Genomic DNA, 19,642 nt, shown 5'->3' with positions numbered 1-19,642 from the left:
ATAAATAACCTGAGGGCTGCGTAACTATCTAAACAAACTCACTCACACGGACGACTTAAATAAAATTGCCGGCGCTAGGACAGACATGCCGGGGGCGCACTCATATTTACAGTACATCTTACCTTAACTTACAAATTTTACACTAAACCATGGCCCAGGATCACTGAACTCTGCAAAGAAAAGCAGTTAGCAGGGAGCCAGGCTGCCCACATGCAGTCTCTGGCTCAAAACAATGCAGGTGACAGGGAACGTGGCTGGCTGCTCACACGCAGTCCAAGGCCTTCCCTTTTGAACTGAACGCAGTGAACCACAACGGTGCATGGGCTGCACAAACGCAGTCTCCGTGCCAGCTCAAGTGGCACACGCAATGAGCACAACGGATGGATGGATGGACAAAAACACGGTGCACGGGCCGCCACTGCAGGCCCGTGTTGTAGCTGCCAACAGGGCAGTTCTTGCAGCTTGCAAACTGTTGCCTTGCGGATCCTGGCGCACATGGAAATGAACAGGGGGGGGCAAAGCAAAAATTGAACGGGGCTGGTGAACATGGGCAGTGGGCATGGCATGGCAAAGGTGAGCAGGCAAACACAGCCCGCAGAAGAAGGCCGCTGCAGGCAAACATAGCGGGCAGATGAACTGGCCGGCACAGGCCTTGAAGAAAAACAGCCAGCAGATGAACTGGCCGGCACAGGCCTTGAAGCAAACACGGCCAGCCGATGAAGTTGGCCAGCCTTTGCCGTTCAGTGGAGGTTGGTGGAGGGAGTGCGGTGGTGCTGGCCACTTGGAAGGCGGGCTCGGACCTACCTACCTGTCTCCCTCCCACCTATCGCCTTTGCCTGTCACTGTACATACCCACTCCCTTAATTTGTCAAACCCCAATTTAGCCCCAACTTATTTTTTTGTTGTTTTTATTTTTACTTCCCCACTATAAATCGTCCCCTAACCCCCTTTATCGTCCTTGTTCGGCTAACCTATCCTGTCACCTAGCCTACTCCCAACCCCTACGTTCCCTTCCCGGAGGGGAACAAGGGAGAGCTAACGTCCTGTGTCGAGGCCCAACGAAGCCTCAGAATGGCCTCCCCAGAGTTCGGCGATCTATAACCAAAGTGGGTCCAGCGGCCCACAACGACAGCGAGGGGATGGATGGTGCGGAGGGGTACACTTCCTAATCTACCCTATCCATTTAACTGTTAAACTACCCCGGGGCTTTCAACAAGCGCCTCTCGCTTAAAGTATTGGTTCTAACAACCCAGATTCCCGTCGCCTGTGTTGGTGTCCTCACAATTTCGGGCCTCGCCCCGCAATTTTCTCTCCGTGCCCTCACACGGTCTCCTGGCTGGGACACGTGGCTCCCTTTGGCAGGCACGACCCTCTGCCGAATCTCCCGCTATGGCACCCCCGGGCACTACACTGCCTCCGAGCCTACCAGCTCCCTAACACCGGGGAGTGCCCCCCATGGCACCTCCCCTGAAACGCACACGTGGCAGGCCGGCCTCCCGGGCCCCTTTCCGAGGGTCACCCGTGCCCACAACACTGCCCACGCGGCTAATGGCGCCCCGGCCCCCCGCACCAAACAGGCGCACCCGTGCCCACTACTCTATCCCGGCCCCCCATGGGCCCTTGGCCTACCACGGCCGACTCGCCTGGTGCCCGGGGTACCCACTCAGCGATACTCACCTTTCGCAGCCACGCTCCCAAGCCCGTCAACAGGGCTCCTGCACCCCTCCAAATGGGTCTCGAGCCTACTTTCCCACCAACAACAAAACGACCTCCATTTTTCAATTTGACTAACCCCCTAACTCACTTTATACTGACCCCGGGGTCCCTTGGGCGGGAGTCACTCCTCCCCCCAATCACTCATCGCACCATGCATTCCCCATTCACTCCACTCACACAGACCCGCTGGCCTCACTCACTCAACAAGTACTCACCTCATGCTTCCACTTCACTCACCAACTCTTCAACACACACACCACTGAACTCTGCCATCCTTCTAACTACATCCCCTAACTAACTCATGCTCCCACGTCATCCCTTACACTAGTAGCACGTTCCTTTTAACACTACGTAGCTAAACTACGTCAACTCTACACATTCACTGTCTGTCACTGTCTCCAAAATAATCCCATTTTATTTCCCAACCTAAAGCTGGCTTCAATCCCTCTAACTAATCCATTCCACGGACTCCATGAGGACTTACCCCTGCCCCATGAAGTCGGTCTAACTCAGCTAACCCTTCCCCCTAACTAGTTTCCATCCTGTGCCCTGGTAAGGGGGTCTTCCACCCCTTGCCCAGGAATCCTGTGCACCCGAAAGTGAGGCTTGCTTTTTTTTTTTTCCATGCGCATCACCAGCGCGGCAACTCGCGCACTTTGCACCTGCCCGTGACGTCATGCAGCTGCACGTGTACCTCGTCCCTCCTTGGACGGTACCATCCGGCCGGGATACCCCTCCTGCCGGATTCCAACCACACGTGCAGCCATGACGTCACCGTGCGCATAAAAAAACACAAGCCCCACGTCTCGAGGGGTTCCCCACGCGAACGCATGTGCTTTGCCCGTTGGAGCTTAACACACACGATCGCGTGGAGAACCCGTCCGGTCCAAATCCATTTACCTGCCTAAACTTTGTCCGTCCGCGGGATCGGCAAATCCACCGCTGGCGTTTCCGGACCGGGACTTCACTCTCGCAAGCGAGCACTTGGTGGTCTCGTGCGTTGCACAGCACGGACCGCGTGCTCACTGCTGGGTGAACCCGGCACGGTCCCCGAAACAACTACAGCCGCTACTCGGCTTTCGTTCCTGTCATGTCGCCGTCGTCGCCATTCGACCCACGCACACCTGCGTGTTACGACGCACACAGTCCACTCCATCACATTCACACCGGGAGACGCGGCTGCGTGCTCCCGCATGCCAACCGACATCTCCCTCACATACCGCTCTCTCACACATGCGGTCTCCCTTGCACACAGCGACCTTGCACACGGCCGTTCACTCACGCGTGCCTCACTACTCACACAAACCATACTACTCACACACGCGGGGGCACTCAACCGCTGTGCCTCATCCACACACCGTTCCTCACTCATACACGCGGGGGCACTCAACCGCGGTCCCTCATCCACACACCGTGCCTCACTCATACACGCGGGGGCACTCAACCGCGGTGCCTCATCCACACACCGTGCCTCACTCATACACGCGGGGGCACACACCCGCGGTGCCTCACTCACACACACGGCGACACTCACACACGGTCCCTCATCCACACATGGCGTGCTGGGAAGCACGTACTCCGGCACCATCGCCACCACACCACTCACACACGGGGTCGCTTCCACACACGGGGACGCACTCACACCTTGCACCACACACACAGGGACAACCACACTGGGGATTCGTGTCCCCACAAGGGTCTCCGGGGCCTCTATACCCCCCAAGCTCTCCGTGCACCCGTCCACAGCACTCGTCCCCTCAACCTCGCAAAGCACGACCGAACTCACGTGGTCGTGACTCGCCTCAAGGGGGCATACTCCCTCCCCTCGTTCCTGGAGGAGGCCATCCAGGTGCTCGCACTGGGTCTCTACCCAGTCCGCCAGCTCACCCCCTTTATCCTCCACTACCTCCGTGTGTGTGTGTGCGTCACTTACCCCGTCCTCACCGTGCAGTCTCTCCTCTATTGTTCCCATCTCCCGTGTCTCTGCCAACTCTTCACCCTTTACCTCCCTTGTCTCAACTATTATTATTTCCTTTGTCACGGCCTTCATGCCCGCCTGCAGGCATCGGCCCATGTTCTGCGTCTCACCCCGCAGCTTTTTCATTTCTTCCCTCATTTGCTGTGTATTCGCATCCATCGTCGTTTTCACTTCATTTGTATTTGTATCCATCTTTTCGTTCATGCCTTTCATTTCGTTTTTCATTTCATTTGTGTTTGCATCCATCCTTGCTGTCATTGCCGCCAGCATGGCGCATAGCTGGGCCATGTCGGATGCACTCAGCTGAGCCGTTTCGGCAAGGGTTGGGGAAGGGTTTTGGTGGAGAGGGGGGGGGGAGGTGTCATACACTGCGGCCGCTGCCGCACTCATTTCGGGCTCTGGGTTCAGTTGGGCGAGTCCGTGTTCCTGCACAATCAACATTTCCTGCTCGGGGATTCCATCCTGGACCATGGATTCTACACATTCTACATCCATTTCTAATACCCCCGGCTCCCGCTCGCCTTGATACGCCATCTTGCTTCTCTTAAAGGGTTAATTTCGCTCGCTCGTAATTTGGAGGGAATCGGGGTCGCTTCTCTCACCCCTGGACCGATTCCCGTGAATTTAATTGGAGACAGGAGAGCCCGTTTTCCTGTTCTCCGATAGCAGTGCCGCGAGGAGGGCGATGAATTTGTATCGCACGACCTGACACCAGTGTTGCGGATTCGCGCCCGCCGGCGTGCGGACGGCCACGTAACTCGAATCGCGGCACGTCGCCCACCGGACGGACAATCCAGTCGTGACCCTCTCGGACTAACGCTGGGAACCAGTCACGGGTGGACCTTTCGGTCTCACCGCGATCGAGCCAATCAGCCCCCGCGTGGGATAGGGTTGCTCGCCAAATTCGACCTACCTAAGTACCCACGCGGAGGGTAGACCGGGCGATCGCACCTCGCCGCAGGTCGACTTCGGACACGGGCCACTTAAGCGACCCGTTCCGTACTATCAGAATAACCGAGCGGTGTTATCGTCGACCTCGACGGTTCGATTAATTATCGGGCGTATTCAGCCCACTACCAACCCTTTACGTGAAGCAAGATGAGGATTCAATGGAGGAAAAGACGAAGCGAAGCGGGAAACAGTTCAATAATAAAGCACATTTATTCGCGGCACACGGGAAGCACACAAATACAATTCCACCAAATGCACACAGAAAAGAAAAACACAATTCAATTTACACAAAAAGCAAATGCAAAAGCGAAGACACAATGCAGAGCTAATACCGACTACCGAGCACACGGCAACATTTATACAATTCTACTTCACAGACGGCGCCGACAACACATACCCAAAACCAAGGAAAAGAAATACCCTCAAGGATGAGGCGGGCCTGAGGCCGAGACCGGGTCGCGCCTACCCGTCTGGTGATGAGACGCGGAGCGGCGATGGCGCCTCAACTCCGCGGGCCTCGCGGACAGTGTCTGGTAGGGGATGGGAAAGGGGCCCCCTTGGTCGCACTATCTCAGCGCGGGGGGAAACAGGAGGGGGTTGCTGATGCTCGGGGTATAGAGGATCTTTATTATCCCGCGACGAGCGTCTCCACCTCGGCCAGGTCGCGCTGTCGGCCTCCCTCGGGTGCAGCTTCCTGCACGACGCGAGCACCCCCTCGTCTGGTGTCGCCGCCTTTCCACAGCTCCGTCCCCTCCGTTCCGACTCCAACGCACACGACGTGCAGCTCCACCGCCCGCGAAGTCTTGACTCTCTGTTTCCGACTCTCCTACTCTCCTACTCTCCGCCTCTGGACTCTCCGACTCTCCGCCTCTGGACTCTCCGACCGACTCTGACTGACGAACACGGTCCTTTTATCCCCCCGTAGCTTCGCCTTTGACCCCCTCCCTTTGACCTTTCACCTCGCTCCCCATTGGCCCGAGAAAAAGTGGGCGTGAAGGCTTTTTGATGCATAAATTTGCATATATCGATCGCCCTGGGGGCGGGGCCAATTCTCCCCTCGCTCACCGATTGGACGGCAAAAAGTGGGCGTGTGTCGTTTTTGATCCGTTTTTGAAGCACAAAATCCGTGATTTTGTACACGCTGTTCGGCGCGCGCCCTGCACGAGTCCAACACCGGTACCCACAGCGGGGCAAGAACGGTGGCGATGCGACGGTTGCGAGGTGTGACGGGAAGGTCGTGGCGGTTGTGGTGAAGCGGCGTTGTGGTTGGTGGTTGATGTTGTGATTGTGGTGGTAATCATGGCGGTTGGTCCAAAATAAAGATAGCAAAAGAAAAACGGCTATCCTGAAGAGTCGCAGCACGCATAAATGACATGTATTCCCACTAGACAACGGGTTTGGGCCTAACTACACATGTACTTACCGAGATACCTCACCTAAGGGACCTGAATGGTGGTTTGCGAATTTGGTAACCACAACAATATATATATATATATTGAAACTCAAAAGAAACTTACCACTTGTTTGAAATGTAATAAAATTGTATCGGTTCAAAATAAAACAAACCAACAATTGCTAAAGACCCGGTCACACCTTGACGTTTTATCCAACGTATGCCGATTTTTGAATTTTTTTTCTAAAACGCTGGCACACGTTGAATACGTTATGGGTAAGTTTTGATAACAATGAGAGCACGCTGAAAAACACTGCCATACGTCGTTGTACGCTGGCTTTAAACGTTGTACTTTTTGGTTGTCCTCAAATTTTTTCATGCTTGAAATTTCACGACGTATGCCGGCGTATGACTCACACGTTCTGCTACGCTGGCCACAAGTTGTATGCACGGTCTGCGATAGTTGACAGACGTCAACACATGCTACTTGTAAGTTAATCATAAGTTGAGACACGCCGAGGTAATGTTTAGCGTACCCGAAACTTATTTCTAACCTATGATTAACGTGTTGTTGGCACGTTACGCGATCGTTGCCACACATCGACAGACGTAACTTTTAAGTTACTCAGAGGCTGAAAGACGTCGGTATAATGGATCGTCCTTGCGTCAGCGTCCACGGCCACGGCCAGGACACTTATTTGCAGCATTCTTCAAACTTTTCTTCGGCATGACGAGGATGTTCACACTTCGATGTCTGGCTTGGCTATGATTCCAATTGTCCATCGGCAGCGTCTATTTAAAATAGTCGAGTTTGAGCGTTTTAACACGTTCAGAAGAAACGCTTCAAATTTCCAAACCCCAGCGTCAAAAAACAAAGGCGAGTGACAGCAATTTAAATCGTTCATTGTAACCAATGAGAATAGCTGAGTGGTACCGTTTAAGTCGTTGAGTGTAAAAAAAATCCAATTGTTGAGCGCAAGCGTCTACTTTCAATAGTGGAGATGCAGCCATTTAAATCGTTGAGTGGCAGCCTATGAATAGCAAACCCCACGTCACCAGCAAAGATGACGCATCCCTTGATCACTTCCGGTTCCGGTTTTGAGCGGCAAGAGGTCTCCTTCGGGGCTCCCTGCTGACATTCTCAAAGTTAAGTTCCGGTTGTTATTTGTCCCGTTTTAACTGTTTAATTTTCTCACCTACATGTTAATGTGTGTTCCTAGTTCGGTTTTGTTTCAAAAATCGTGCTATTTTGTGAGTATTTATGTCGACGTTCTTACCTGGTGTTTGAGGCCTAGTCCTAGGCTTGAGGCCTACCGGTTCCACTTGGTGTTCGATCGTTTTTTTTTTTGTTTGTTTGTTTTTTCTCCCCATTACCTTCAATTTCTATCCTCCCCATTACCTTCAATTTTCATCCTCCCCACTTTCCAAACATCCCCCATTATCCCAACTAATCTCTTTCTTATCTCAAAAAAAAAAAAAAAAAAAAAAAATATACCCAACAACAACAACAACAACAACAACAACACGCTCACCTTCTCCCGATTCTGCTACTTCTTCTTCCTCTTAACTTCCTCCTCGTCTTCCTCGATTTCTTTTTTTTTTTTTACATTTCCATGACCTAATCTGTTGAACTCTCTCATACATTAATATTAACAACAAAAACGATCTTATGATGCTTCATCTTCCTCTCTCACACATGTGGTACTCTTTACTGTTTCACAATGCACTACTCTTCTGCTATTTCAACAGACTGCTTTCATTTCGACCTCTCCTTCATTCCTTGCCTAAAAAATCCAACGATTACAGCGCTTCTTCTCTCCATGCTCTGAATTCGCCTTCATTGCATCCATCAAGAATTGTGTTAAATCGCATCTCTGACCTAAAACTTTTAAAAACCACAGTTTGCCATGGATGCTCGCTTTCCATCAACCATTCTTTTTTTCCAACTTCAGTGCCAACTCACCCCCCTCGCCCCTCACTCTCACTCTCAAAGCAACCATCCCACTCTCCTCCCTCCAAGCCTCCCTCTCACCTCTTTCAAAAGTTCTCACCTCACCGTTCTTCCACCTTTCATCCTCCTCTCTCTTCCTTCTCTAAGAGGGCCCCCCCTCTCATCCACCAACCTGCCTCCCTCCACTGCCCTCTCACCTCCATCTCTTCACTCCCACCTCCTCAAATACTCAACTGCCATCTTCCTTGTCTCTTGTCCCCCCTCTCTCCCAGCACCACAGAGCCTTTTCTCCTCCTCATTCGGCCCCCTCCCCTCGCTATTCTGCAATACCCCACACTCCTTCAGCAACCCTCCTTACCTCCCCCCCCCGTCCCTCGTCCTACCCTCCCCCGCCCCCTCCCCCCCCCGCCCCCACAGCCTCCCCCCCTCCTTCCTCCTTAAAAGTGAGGACCCCAAATATCCGGGGCCTTCGCTCAAACCTTTCAGATCTTTCCATGCAGGTTGCCACTGACAAACCAGACATTATCTGCCTAACAGAAACTTTCCTCTCCCAAGACGTGTCTGACTCCCAAGTATCTCTCCCTGGTTACTCCCTCTTACGGTATGACAGACCTGAGCCTCGTCCTGGTGGAGGTGTTGCTCTCTTCATCAAAGACTCTATTCCTCACTCTCCCTGCACTGCTCTCACTCCCCACACCCCCAGGAATACCTCTGGCTTCGGCTTCCCCTCCACTCCCACCTCATGTTTATATGTGTACTGTACCGTCCACCGAACAGTGATGACTCCATCACCACCTCACTCTCCGAAAACATGGACCATCTTCTATCTTCTCATCCAAACTCTCTCTTCCTCTTATGTGGCGACTTCAATTGTCATCACGCCAGTTGGCTAGGTGTGGGTACCTCTCTCACCTGCCATGGGACATCAGCAAAAGCTTTCTGTGACTCATTGGGACTGACTCAATCGGTCAACTTCCCGACCCGGATCTCAACCAATGGTACTCCATCTCTTCTGGATCTGATTTTGACAAATTTCCCTGACAATATCTGCTGCTCTTCCTTCGCTCCAATTGGTTCTTCTGACCACGTCCTTGTCAAAGTGGACATCTCTCTGGCTGTTATCAGAGAACCACCTCACCGCCGTCGAGTCTGGCATTTCACTCAAGCCGACTGGCAGGGTCTCCGAGCAGCCATCAAACTTACAGACTGGTCTCCTATCACTACTTTCTCAAACATCAACTCATCCTAGGAATTCTTTCAAAGAAACTTGCTCTCCCTCATGCACAGATTTATCCCCTTTCGTGTTCAGTTGTCTTACCCTTCCTCCCGCCCTTGGTTTACTGAAGCTTGTGGCGAGGCAGTTGTCCTGAAACAACTTGCCTTTGCCTCATGGAAAGCAAACCCAACTGAGGGCAATCTCAGTTCTTTCCACAAAGCTCGGAACAAGTGTGTAGCTACCCTCAGGAGAGCCAGAAAACAACATCTTTCTCATCTCAAGTCTGAACTCTCAAACCTCTCTCCCTCCTCAAAATCCTGGTGGCGTTTAATCAAATCTGTTTCTGGTGTATGTTCCCCCTCCATCCCCTCCCTTACCTCAAATGGCCGCACTGCTGATTCCACACGTGATAAAGCTGAATGTCTAAACTCGGTGTTTGCAGCTAAATCTTGTGTCCCAAACCCATCACTATCTCTACCCACTTTACCCAGTCGCACCCAACTGTCCCTGGACTCTGTATCCTTTTCTCCTGACAAGGTGGAGAGCTTGCTTTCAAACCTCGAGTCAGATTCTGCAACCGGTCCAGACGGCATCAGTCCACGTGTCCTCAAAGCCTTCTCTTCTGCTCTTGCTCACCCTCTCTCTGTTCTATTCACCCTCTCATTTTCCCAAGGTCATCTGCCATCTGCTTGGAAATCTGCTAACATCACTGCCCTGCATAAAAAAGGTGCAAAAACAGATCCCTGTAACTATAGACCAATCAGCCTTCTCCCAATCATCAGCAAGGTTATGGAATCCATCATCGCTTCAGACATGAAATCCTTCCTCTTCTCCAATGGCTTGATTTCCAATCATCAATTTGTTTTCAGACCAGGTCACTCTACCCTAGATATGCTGCTACTGCTCTCCCATCAATGGATGGAGGTCCTCAATGCCAGACAGGAAATCCGAGCCGTATCCCTGGACATATCACGTGCTTTTGACACAGTCTGGCACCCTGCCCTACTCACCAAACTCTCTTCCCATGGTATTCAAGGCCATCTCCACTCATGGCTCGCAGACTTCCTCTCCTGTCGCAGTCAACGTGTGCCCCTAAATGGAGTTCTTTCATCCCCTCTTCCTGTGCAGGCTGGAGTTCCTCAAGGTAGCGTTCTGGGCCCTGTTCTTTTTCTGGTTTTCATCAATGATCTCTCGGACTCTCTGGAAAATCCTCTATTTCTCTTTGCCGATGACTCCACCCTCTGCCGTACCATCTGTCATCCCTCAGACCGGCAAGCAGCAGCTTCTTCGCTCACTGCAGATCTGGATAAAATCACAAACTGGTCCAACACGTGGAACATGTCTTTCAATCCAGACAAATCTCACACTCTCACTATGTCTCTTCGAAAGGACCGTTTACAAAACCCCCATCCACTTTCTCAACAATCCTCTGGAAGAAGTCTTTTCTTTCAAGCTTCTGGGTCTCACTATCTGCCATGACCTTTCCTGGGAAAGTCACATTTCCAACCTTGCCTCAAAAGCCAGTCGCCGACTGAGAATCCTCCGTCGTGCAAAGTCCTTCCTCGGCCCTCTTGAGCTCCTGACCACTTACAAAAGCTTTTGTCCGTAGCCTGATGGAGTACTGCTCTCCCCTCTGGGCTGGTGCTCCTGCCTCCCACCTTTCTCGACTTCACGCTGTCGAAACCAGGGCTTTTAAGATCATTGGCATCTCCCGCAATGAAGCTGAGTCTTTGGGCCTCTCACTCAATCACCGCAGGTTGGTCGGTGGTCTTTCTGTCTTCTACCGACTCCTCTCCAGCCTTGCCCCCCTGCTCTCTCTGTGATTTGTCCCAACCACATTTCCACAGGGCGCTCAAGGTCCGCCAACAACCCCCTTCTGGTAAAACTACCAAAATCACGAATCACTGCTCATCTTCACTCTTTCATTCCTCTTTTTTTCCCGCCTTTGGAATAAACTTCCTCACTCTATTCTTTCCCATTCTTCCCTCCAGGCTTTCAAAACAGCTGTTCACCACCACCTCTTATCTTCCCCCATCCAAATCCTCGATCTTTTCTACCCCCGATAATCCACCCAAGCCCACTTCCTTCAATTCTCCTGCTTTCCTTCCTGAAAGTCCCTTTAATGTCCATCTTCCCCTCGCCATGTTCCCCGTCCCATCCCCATCCCTCTCCCTTCCACAGTTCACCTGTGTCTGTTCCCCAATGTTTTGTCCCTTCCACTCCCGCCCCTCTTGTCTCATGCCTCCTTGCTGTGAGTTGTGTGTTAGCTCTCATACGAGCCTCGACCAAGGTATACAAAAAAAAAAAAAAAAAAAAGATAAACTGCCGCACGATATGGATAAGTTAGGCTATCGTTGGGCATAGTTTGTGAACGCCGGCTTCACGATAATTATTCGTTGGTATATCGTATCTATAAGTAATCAAAGCGCTCTATGCACATTATTAGTTCATTGTGCATTTGTCCAACCCGTTATGAATATACCTAAATCGTAAAAACAAGCTATAGCTCATTGTTGAAAAAGCCCCATAAAAAATTAGCCGCGAAGAACTTCGAACAATGGTGAAAAGATGTCTCCTACCCGTGGACACGCGGACGCAAGGACGATCCATCATAACCCACACCCTCCCCTCACACTCACCTACTACTGCCAACATGAACAAACTACTACTAATACTAATACTGATACTGATACTGCTGACATGGACATCGACTCAAAAAGGACTTGAAAACACTGTTGGGTTCCCCTTTTATGAGCAGCATCCCAAAACCGCTGGGAACACGTCTTTATATGGCAGTTGTAAGCTAGAAACACGTTAATTTTTTTTTTTTTGTCGACCAGAAGACGTCATTGGAATACGTCTACATACGTCGATGTGTGTTGGGACTACGTAAAGAATTGGTTCAAAGCATGTCAAACACAAGTTAGAAATAAGTTTCGCGTAAAAAAGACATTACCGCGACGTGTTTCGACCTATGAGTAGCTTATAAGTAGCCTTTGTGGATGTGTGTAAGCGTCCACATATCGTGTGTAAAACTTATCCCCATCGCATGGGGAACGTGTGTCATACGCCGAGTAGGTCGTAAAATTTTGAACATGTTTAAAATTTCTTGACGTACTCTACTTACTTCGACGTATGATAGCGTACTTTAGCGTTCTACTCACGTATACCAAACTTACTCATACCGTATTTGACGTGCCCTAACGTTTTGGACACATTTTTCTTAGGTCGGCATACGCTGGCAAGATCGCCAAGGTGTGACCGCGATGTTGTCACTTCCATTTCTACGGCAGTTATGATTCGAATCGTTGTGCGTCAGCCTTTCAATAGGCTACGTCACGACATCGTCGGCGATGCGTGCAACGCGCTATGCCTAAGTTAGACTATCGTTGGGCATCGGTTGTGTAGGCCGACAACAGGTTCAGCATTCGTTGGTATAAGTTATCTATAACACAACGAAACGTTCTGTGTCCGTTACCAATGCATTATACATAAGACCAAGTCGCTATGAATACGTCCGAATCTTAAAAAAAAAAACATGAAAAGTTCAACGTAAGCCAGCATTTTACATACATTTTAATACGTTGCCATCGCTGGCTAAAACGTCAAGGTGTGACCGGGCCTTAATTGAAACATTGGCATTTTATTGATGACATGTCAAGTTTTTGACCAAGATACACCATCTCATCAGTTTGTTCTCCAGTACAGAACAGCACAGGGTGCAATGTTAGTTCCCTTTCAATGGCGTGTGTGGCCACCATTGTTTTGGATACAGGCAGTGCATCATCGGCGCATACTGCCTACCAGTCTTTGGATGGATTGCTGCTGGATTCTGTCCCACTCAGTCCTCAATGTCTGAAGCCATCTGACTTAGGACCATCTGCCTGTCCTGCCTTGCAGTGGTGAGTCTTGGCCTCTCTGATCGAGGTCTGTCATCTGCAGAGTTGTGGAGGGTGTCTCTGTCCACCAGGGCCGATATCGTCTGGTGTGAACAGCCAAGGCGACGTGCCACCTCACGGTAGCTCAATCCACCTTGCAGTGTGCCCAAGGCACACTGCCGTTGATCCCTTGACAATCGTGGCATGTTGATTGAAATGCCCATTTTGCGCTAGCCTTTTTAAAGCCAATATCAAGACATCACGTGCAGCTCATTAAAATCATCCCGTACCCCTTGGCTAATCACTGACAGTCAAAACGGCTGTTCAACAGCTGTGCTATGAAGTGACCATTGAAGGTTCCAGTGACCATCCGTGACCGTTTTGTCTGACAGTGAGGACACTATTGTCCACAAATAAGTTCACACATTTACTACACGCAGTGTTATTGTTGATATTTGAAGGTTTAAAAGGTGGTAAGTTTCTTTTGCGTTTCAGTGTATATATTTACATATACATATATTGTTATGGATTTCAGAATCCGGTCTGATGAATGCATCCACACATCAAGGTCCTCAGACAGTTATTTCCTAAAATGCATGTTCAGATTAGCCCCATCCCCATGTCTAATGGGATTTTAAATGTGATGTGTTGAGAAGGGTAAAGGATAGATCTCCTCTCTTATGGGAAGCTTCTTTTTTTTTTTCTTTACAACAGACACGTTTACACACATTTCTATCGCGAGTGCTGGCGCCCTTATTTCTCCTCAGCAACGTTTATGCATGTATTTCTTTCACGAGCGCCGACGCCCGCCTTTTTTGAGAGCGCACAGGTCGTCATGGTAACCCTGCGCATGTGGGGCGGGGTGAGCTTGGGGGAAACTCTGCGCCCGCCGAGACGGGCCGACGTATAAAAAAGAATTGGAGGTCCGTTCTGGGGGAGGAGAAGGAAGCGCGAGAAGCGAACAAGAAAGCGAGAGTTGAAGCGTGCGAGGGAAGAAGCGAACCAGATAGAAAGCGTGCAAGTGAGGAAGTGTGCAAGCCCGCAACGCCGACGAGTGAGGCACGGGTCTGTCACCAATGTGTGAGGTGCGGGTCAGTCACCGACGGACCATGTGGATCACTGGATGTCGCCTGTTTCGTGAAGTTTGGGGAGCTTCCCGTGTCGCAGCACCAGGGTCGAAACCTGTGACAGACGATCTCGGTGCCCTCCCAGATGTCGACTGGCATTCAACGCTGTTTGCAAGAGGGTGCAGGGCAAGACAGGGCGCTGCCGACGGACGTGACACACACGCACACATTTCAGGACATTTTCACTTCACGGACAACTACTATCCGGTGAGTGAGACAACTCTTCTTCCCCCTCTCCACCCCCCACCCCCACCCCCCTCTCCCCCGAATTATCTGCTGGGTACCCTTGTCTGTGTTTACTTTAGCTGTACGTAAGTCAACCCCCCCCCCCCCCCGCTCTCAGCATCTGCTCTCTATCTCTTTCCTGTCATTTTGATTGATTTTTCCTGATTAACTATTCATTTATTTACCTCAGAAAATAAAAAGTGATTTTTATTTTTGTATAAATTATTTATTGACTTCCAACCTGTCCGTGTTTGTCCTTTCCTTCCATTCATCTAGCATTGTCCGAACCTCGATAGACTGGGAGGTAATTACCACAGATTTGACCAAAAATCGTCGGCAAGCACCAGCGGTTAAAACGCTCGGCCGCCCTAATTAAAATCTAATCAGATAACATTGGTGCTTTGCCGAGGGCGTGCTCCCCGCTCAGGTAACCACGTGACCTCTAGTTAAATGGCATAATTAGACGGTGGACACTGGAACTCGTGGTTGACTGGGTGGCATTCGTGGTTCTAAAACAACCCACCGTACCACAACATGAATTGTGAGCGGTGGTCCCAGGTCCGGCTCTTCCGAGGACAACCGGGGATTAATCCCCCCTGAGTGACCAGGTGGTGTCTCGGTACCTGTGGCCGCAACAATATATATACATATATACACGAGGTCCATGTAAAAAGTAACGGGACTGACGTCACAGAGATTGTATTACAAAACAAGTGAAATCCTTCAATACAGCGCGTGTGTTGAAGCTAATGAGGACACTAATGTTAAAATATGCAATTTATGCTTTTTCAGTTGAAAAACAATTAAAAAGCGTTCTTAATATTTGAAATGTAAAAATCTTATTATTATTATTGTGATAAGCACCTTTATATATATAACATAAGGAATGAAATCGTTCGATACAGCGTGGCAGGGCCAGGGGGCCGCAAAAGAATGATAAAACAAGGACGGCCGTTCACAGTGAGATCACATTCCCACGGAAATCAAATTTTCACAAATATCGATGAAGACCCGCGGATGAAAAAAATGTCGAAAGCCGTCACGGAAGCTTTTTAACGTTGATCAAAAAAAGAAAATCGTACAAATTAAAATAAGGAGAAAAATATTATTTTTAATGACGCAGTGAAGTGATTCGGGTTATGAAACAGATACCTACCTGTGTGTTGCAAGTGGATCCGAGGAGAAAAATTCCTTCCGTTCCTCCACGTTTCAACCAATCAAAACGACGCATCGCCTTTCCTCCTTGGTCATTACCTTCTGTCAGAGGTTATCGCCACCTCATCACGACTTTGACCAATCAAAGCTCGCTCTGATCCAGAGCTTGTCAGAATGCAGCACGAGGTACATCGCCGAACGTGATTGGTCCAATGGTATCACGTGCCGCTGAGGATTGGCGATGCAGCATGAGGTACCTCACGAACATGATTGGTCCGGTCCTGTTTGCTGGAATGCTCGTGCATAACACCGCCCACACAACACACGTGGTGTCCTTTGACCAATCAGGAGCAGTGCAGTTACAGTATCGTTTCCTTCAGCTCGATTGGTCTTGTCCTGCACGTGATGTTTTCGGGTTTTTTTGTTTCGTTCTTGTTGAATCTGAGGAGATTATTTTTTCGTTCTTGTAAGTAAATTTCAACTGCTAATGCATGACGAAACACTTGTTTATGGCTAATATTAAAGAGAATGATGGCATAAGAAGAACTTAGCTTTCTGCGTTCGGCGCGAAATGCAATGGTGGACGGAAATGACGTCTTTCGTTCGTTCGTTCGGACATGAGGGGAGCGTTTCTTCGTTTTTTTTCCGTCAAGCAATAAATTAAATGGTTTTCACATATATAACTCATTAGTTTCACAAATTTCCATTCAAATACTCGGGTATTTCCGTCAGTTGTCGCCATTTCCGTCGAGGTTACGCACTGCATCCACCGGACGGCCGTCATTGGCTGTCTTGAGGCACGTGCAAGGGGGGGGGGGGACACCGGACCCACCGGAGACGTGATAGACGACGCCGGGGACATTTCAAACTCGGTGCAATTGTATACAGCGCACGCGCTGTAAAAATATATTGAAATCACAGCTTGTCCCCTTCAAAATAGTTTCCCTCCAGTCTCACACACTTGTCCCTCCCCTTCTTCCACACTTCGATGCACCCCCGGAAGGCTTCTTCTGGAATCCTCCTGAGCTTCGTCATCATGGCCCTTTTGATGGCCTCCACATCAGGAAATCGGGTCGCGTTGATCACCCCCTTGAGCTTGGGAAATAGGAAAAAAAATTACAAGGGGCCAATCTGGCAAATACAGGGGTTGCTCCAGAGTTGACATGTTCCTCTCCTCCAGAAGCTGTCGGATGCTCAGGACACAGTGAGCAGGGGCGTTGGCACGGTGGAGCACCCATGCGTTGTTCTCCCACAGATCCGTCTTCTTGTCCCGGACTCATCTCATGAGGTGCCGGAGGATCTCCTTGAACACGTATTGATTCACTGTTTGACCCTGTTGTAAAAACTCGAAGTGGACGATGCCCTTGATGTCAAAAAACGCGATGAGCATCACCTTGACCTTCGACTTCGACATACTTGCTTTCTTTGGTCTTGGTGATGCCGGACTTTTCCACTGACGACTCTGCCATTTGGTCTCGGGATCGTATTCGAATATCCACAATTCATCACCAATAATGACTCTCCCGAGCAGGTCTGGATCGTCCTCGAGGCGCTCGATAATGTCTTGACAGACAGTGACTCTTTGTTGTTTCTGGTCCTCGGACAACAGCTTGGGGACCATTTTTGAGCACACCTTGCGCATTTCGAGATTTTCAGTGATGATGCTCCAGACAGTGTCCTTATTGATAGAAAGTTCCTCGGCAATCATCCGCACCATGAGTCGATGATCTGCGTGCACCATCTGCTTCACACGTTCGATGTTGTCCGCCGTTCTGCCCATTTAAGGTCTTCCAGACCGTGGATCGTCTTCAACCTCCTGTCGTCCCTCTTTGAACCTCTTGTGATATTCAAATGCACGTGAACGTGACATCGTTTCTTCCTCGTAGACTTGCTGCAGCATTGCGAAGGAGTTGGAAGGTGTTTTGCCAAGCTTGGCAAGAAACTTCAGATTGGCTCTCTGCTCACGACACATAGCGCGATGACTCACTAGACAACGTGTAAATCACGACCTGTAATAAATCACACAATGAACGCAGTCAACCATCATCAATCACATATATTGCTGGAATGTTGTGAAAGACTGTGACGCAACCCGTTCATTCAAGTTGTGTAAGTGGAGCACAGGCTCAGTCCCGTTACTTTTTAGACGGACCTTGTGTGTGTGTGTGTGTGTGTGTGTGTGTGTGTGTGTGTGTGTGTGTGTGTGTGTGTGTGTGTGTGTATACATCTATATTTGTTGTTGTGGTTCTACAAAACCACTTGCCTCTAAGGCAATGCCACCCAACAAGCAGTGATCCCCAGGCAGTTAATTTGTTTGTCTTCGTGCAGTTAGACCTTCCCCTCATGTCTGGTGGGTTAACAGGAGAAAGTGCGTTACGTAGGTCGAATAGGTCGGTCTAACAACTATATCTCTTTCTTCTATTCTGATTTCTATGTCAACCCTTTCTGTTTCGCCATGGTACAAACCAACCAAGCAAGCAAATACACCAGATATGAATAGCAAACGTGCCACGCAGCCTCCCGTGAGAGAATCACCAAAAGAACAAACTTGCGATAAGGCACGCGCATGGCACGCCATTTCATTCAAATCTGCGTGCAAATTTCCAACACCATCTCACCTTGCTTACCCCTCGCTCAGCATTAACTCACCATCTTGACCACCAACACCTCCCGCAGACGGGAAAAGTATTCCCGCACCTCCTCGTACCTCTGTATCGATACAATTCACCACTTAACAGAGGTGTGCGGCATAACCCAGACCGGGCTCGAGCCGCGTGGTGTTGGGATAAGCAGCGGAGGTTGATAGCACCAGCCGTATCTCGCCGGGGGTGTCCTGGTGAACACGTGAGATTGATGCAGTCCTTGTCCGGTCGCCAGAGCGTGGCAAGGCAGCCAGCGGGGGGTTGGGGTCGCGGGACTTTCGTACAGAGCTCGGGGCCGTGTCGCGCTGGATGTGCGAATGAGACTGCTTCCGGCTCCAGGAGCCTGGCGGGGCATGGCTGGGGCCACTGTGGCCTAATAGAGAAGCAGGATTCGGGTCACAGCACGTCGCTTCGGGTCGTCACCCCATCCTTCACTCGGGGCTTATAAAAGGCGGATCGCGGAGCCGTTCGCCCTCTTCTTCACTGCCCCTCGCGGCTCTGCCCATCACTGGCTCTTCACTCGTGGTTGGTTTGCGACTGAGACGTGCTTATTCTGGAGGACCAGTGTGGAGCGCACGTTGCCACAAACCCTGGCAAAGTGACTAAACCAGAGATAACCTGCCAACTCTCGAGGTGGGAATGCTCAAGCGGAGCGTCCCACGGAGGTACACGCTACACTCACAGACCTATGCATGACTGGGTTAGGAATCTGTCGCCTCACAGATCTTCTCTTCTCCTCTCTTTCCACCCCTCTATCTCGTCCCCTTTGGACACTCAAAAGAGCTTCCCACTGACTTGCAATCACAGTTTCCTCTGGCACAACACTGCACCCCCCATATTACACTCCACCACACTTCACACACTTTAGACACCAGTATTTCTCCCCCTACCTCCTCCAAAGCGTACTAGGTTGTGTTGGTCGCCGACCGCGCCAGGTATTATGAGGCTGCTTATCCTCATCTGCTCCTTCTTTCTGGCTATCTAATCTTGTGTGTGTGTGTGTGTGTGTGTGTGTGTGTGTGTGTGTGTGTGTGTGTGTGTGTGTGTGTGTGTGTGTGTGTGTGTGTGTGTGTGTGTGTGTGTGTGTGTGTGTGTGTGTGTGTGTGTGTGTGTGTGTGTATGTGATGGTGCCTGTCCTCGCATAATTTTAGATTGTAGAAGTTCCAATGGGATAAGTCTGCTCTGTGACTGTTTTTGTACATTGCTTGCCTTTTGTCACACCCCGTGAATTCCTTGCTATCCCTGCTGTACATGATAATAAAACCAAGATTCATTGTGCCACATACCTTTCCTCGCTTGAGTGTAAATAAATGCTTTGTATAGAAATGTTTTTTTCTTTTCCTTCATTGATCCAGCATGGTTCATATTCAAGCCAAGCCAGGACGTTATCCCCCAATGATCTGTTTTTCG

The sequence above is a fragment of the Eptatretus burgeri genome, chromosome 6 (assembly GCF_056783735.1).
Source record: "Eptatretus burgeri isolate ZD-2024b chromosome 6, Ebu_testis_v1, whole genome shotgun sequence".
Classification (NCBI taxonomy): domain Eukaryota; kingdom Metazoa; phylum Chordata; class Myxini; order Myxiniformes; family Myxinidae; genus Eptatretus; species Eptatretus burgeri.
This window is presented reverse-complemented; position numbering follows the sequence as displayed.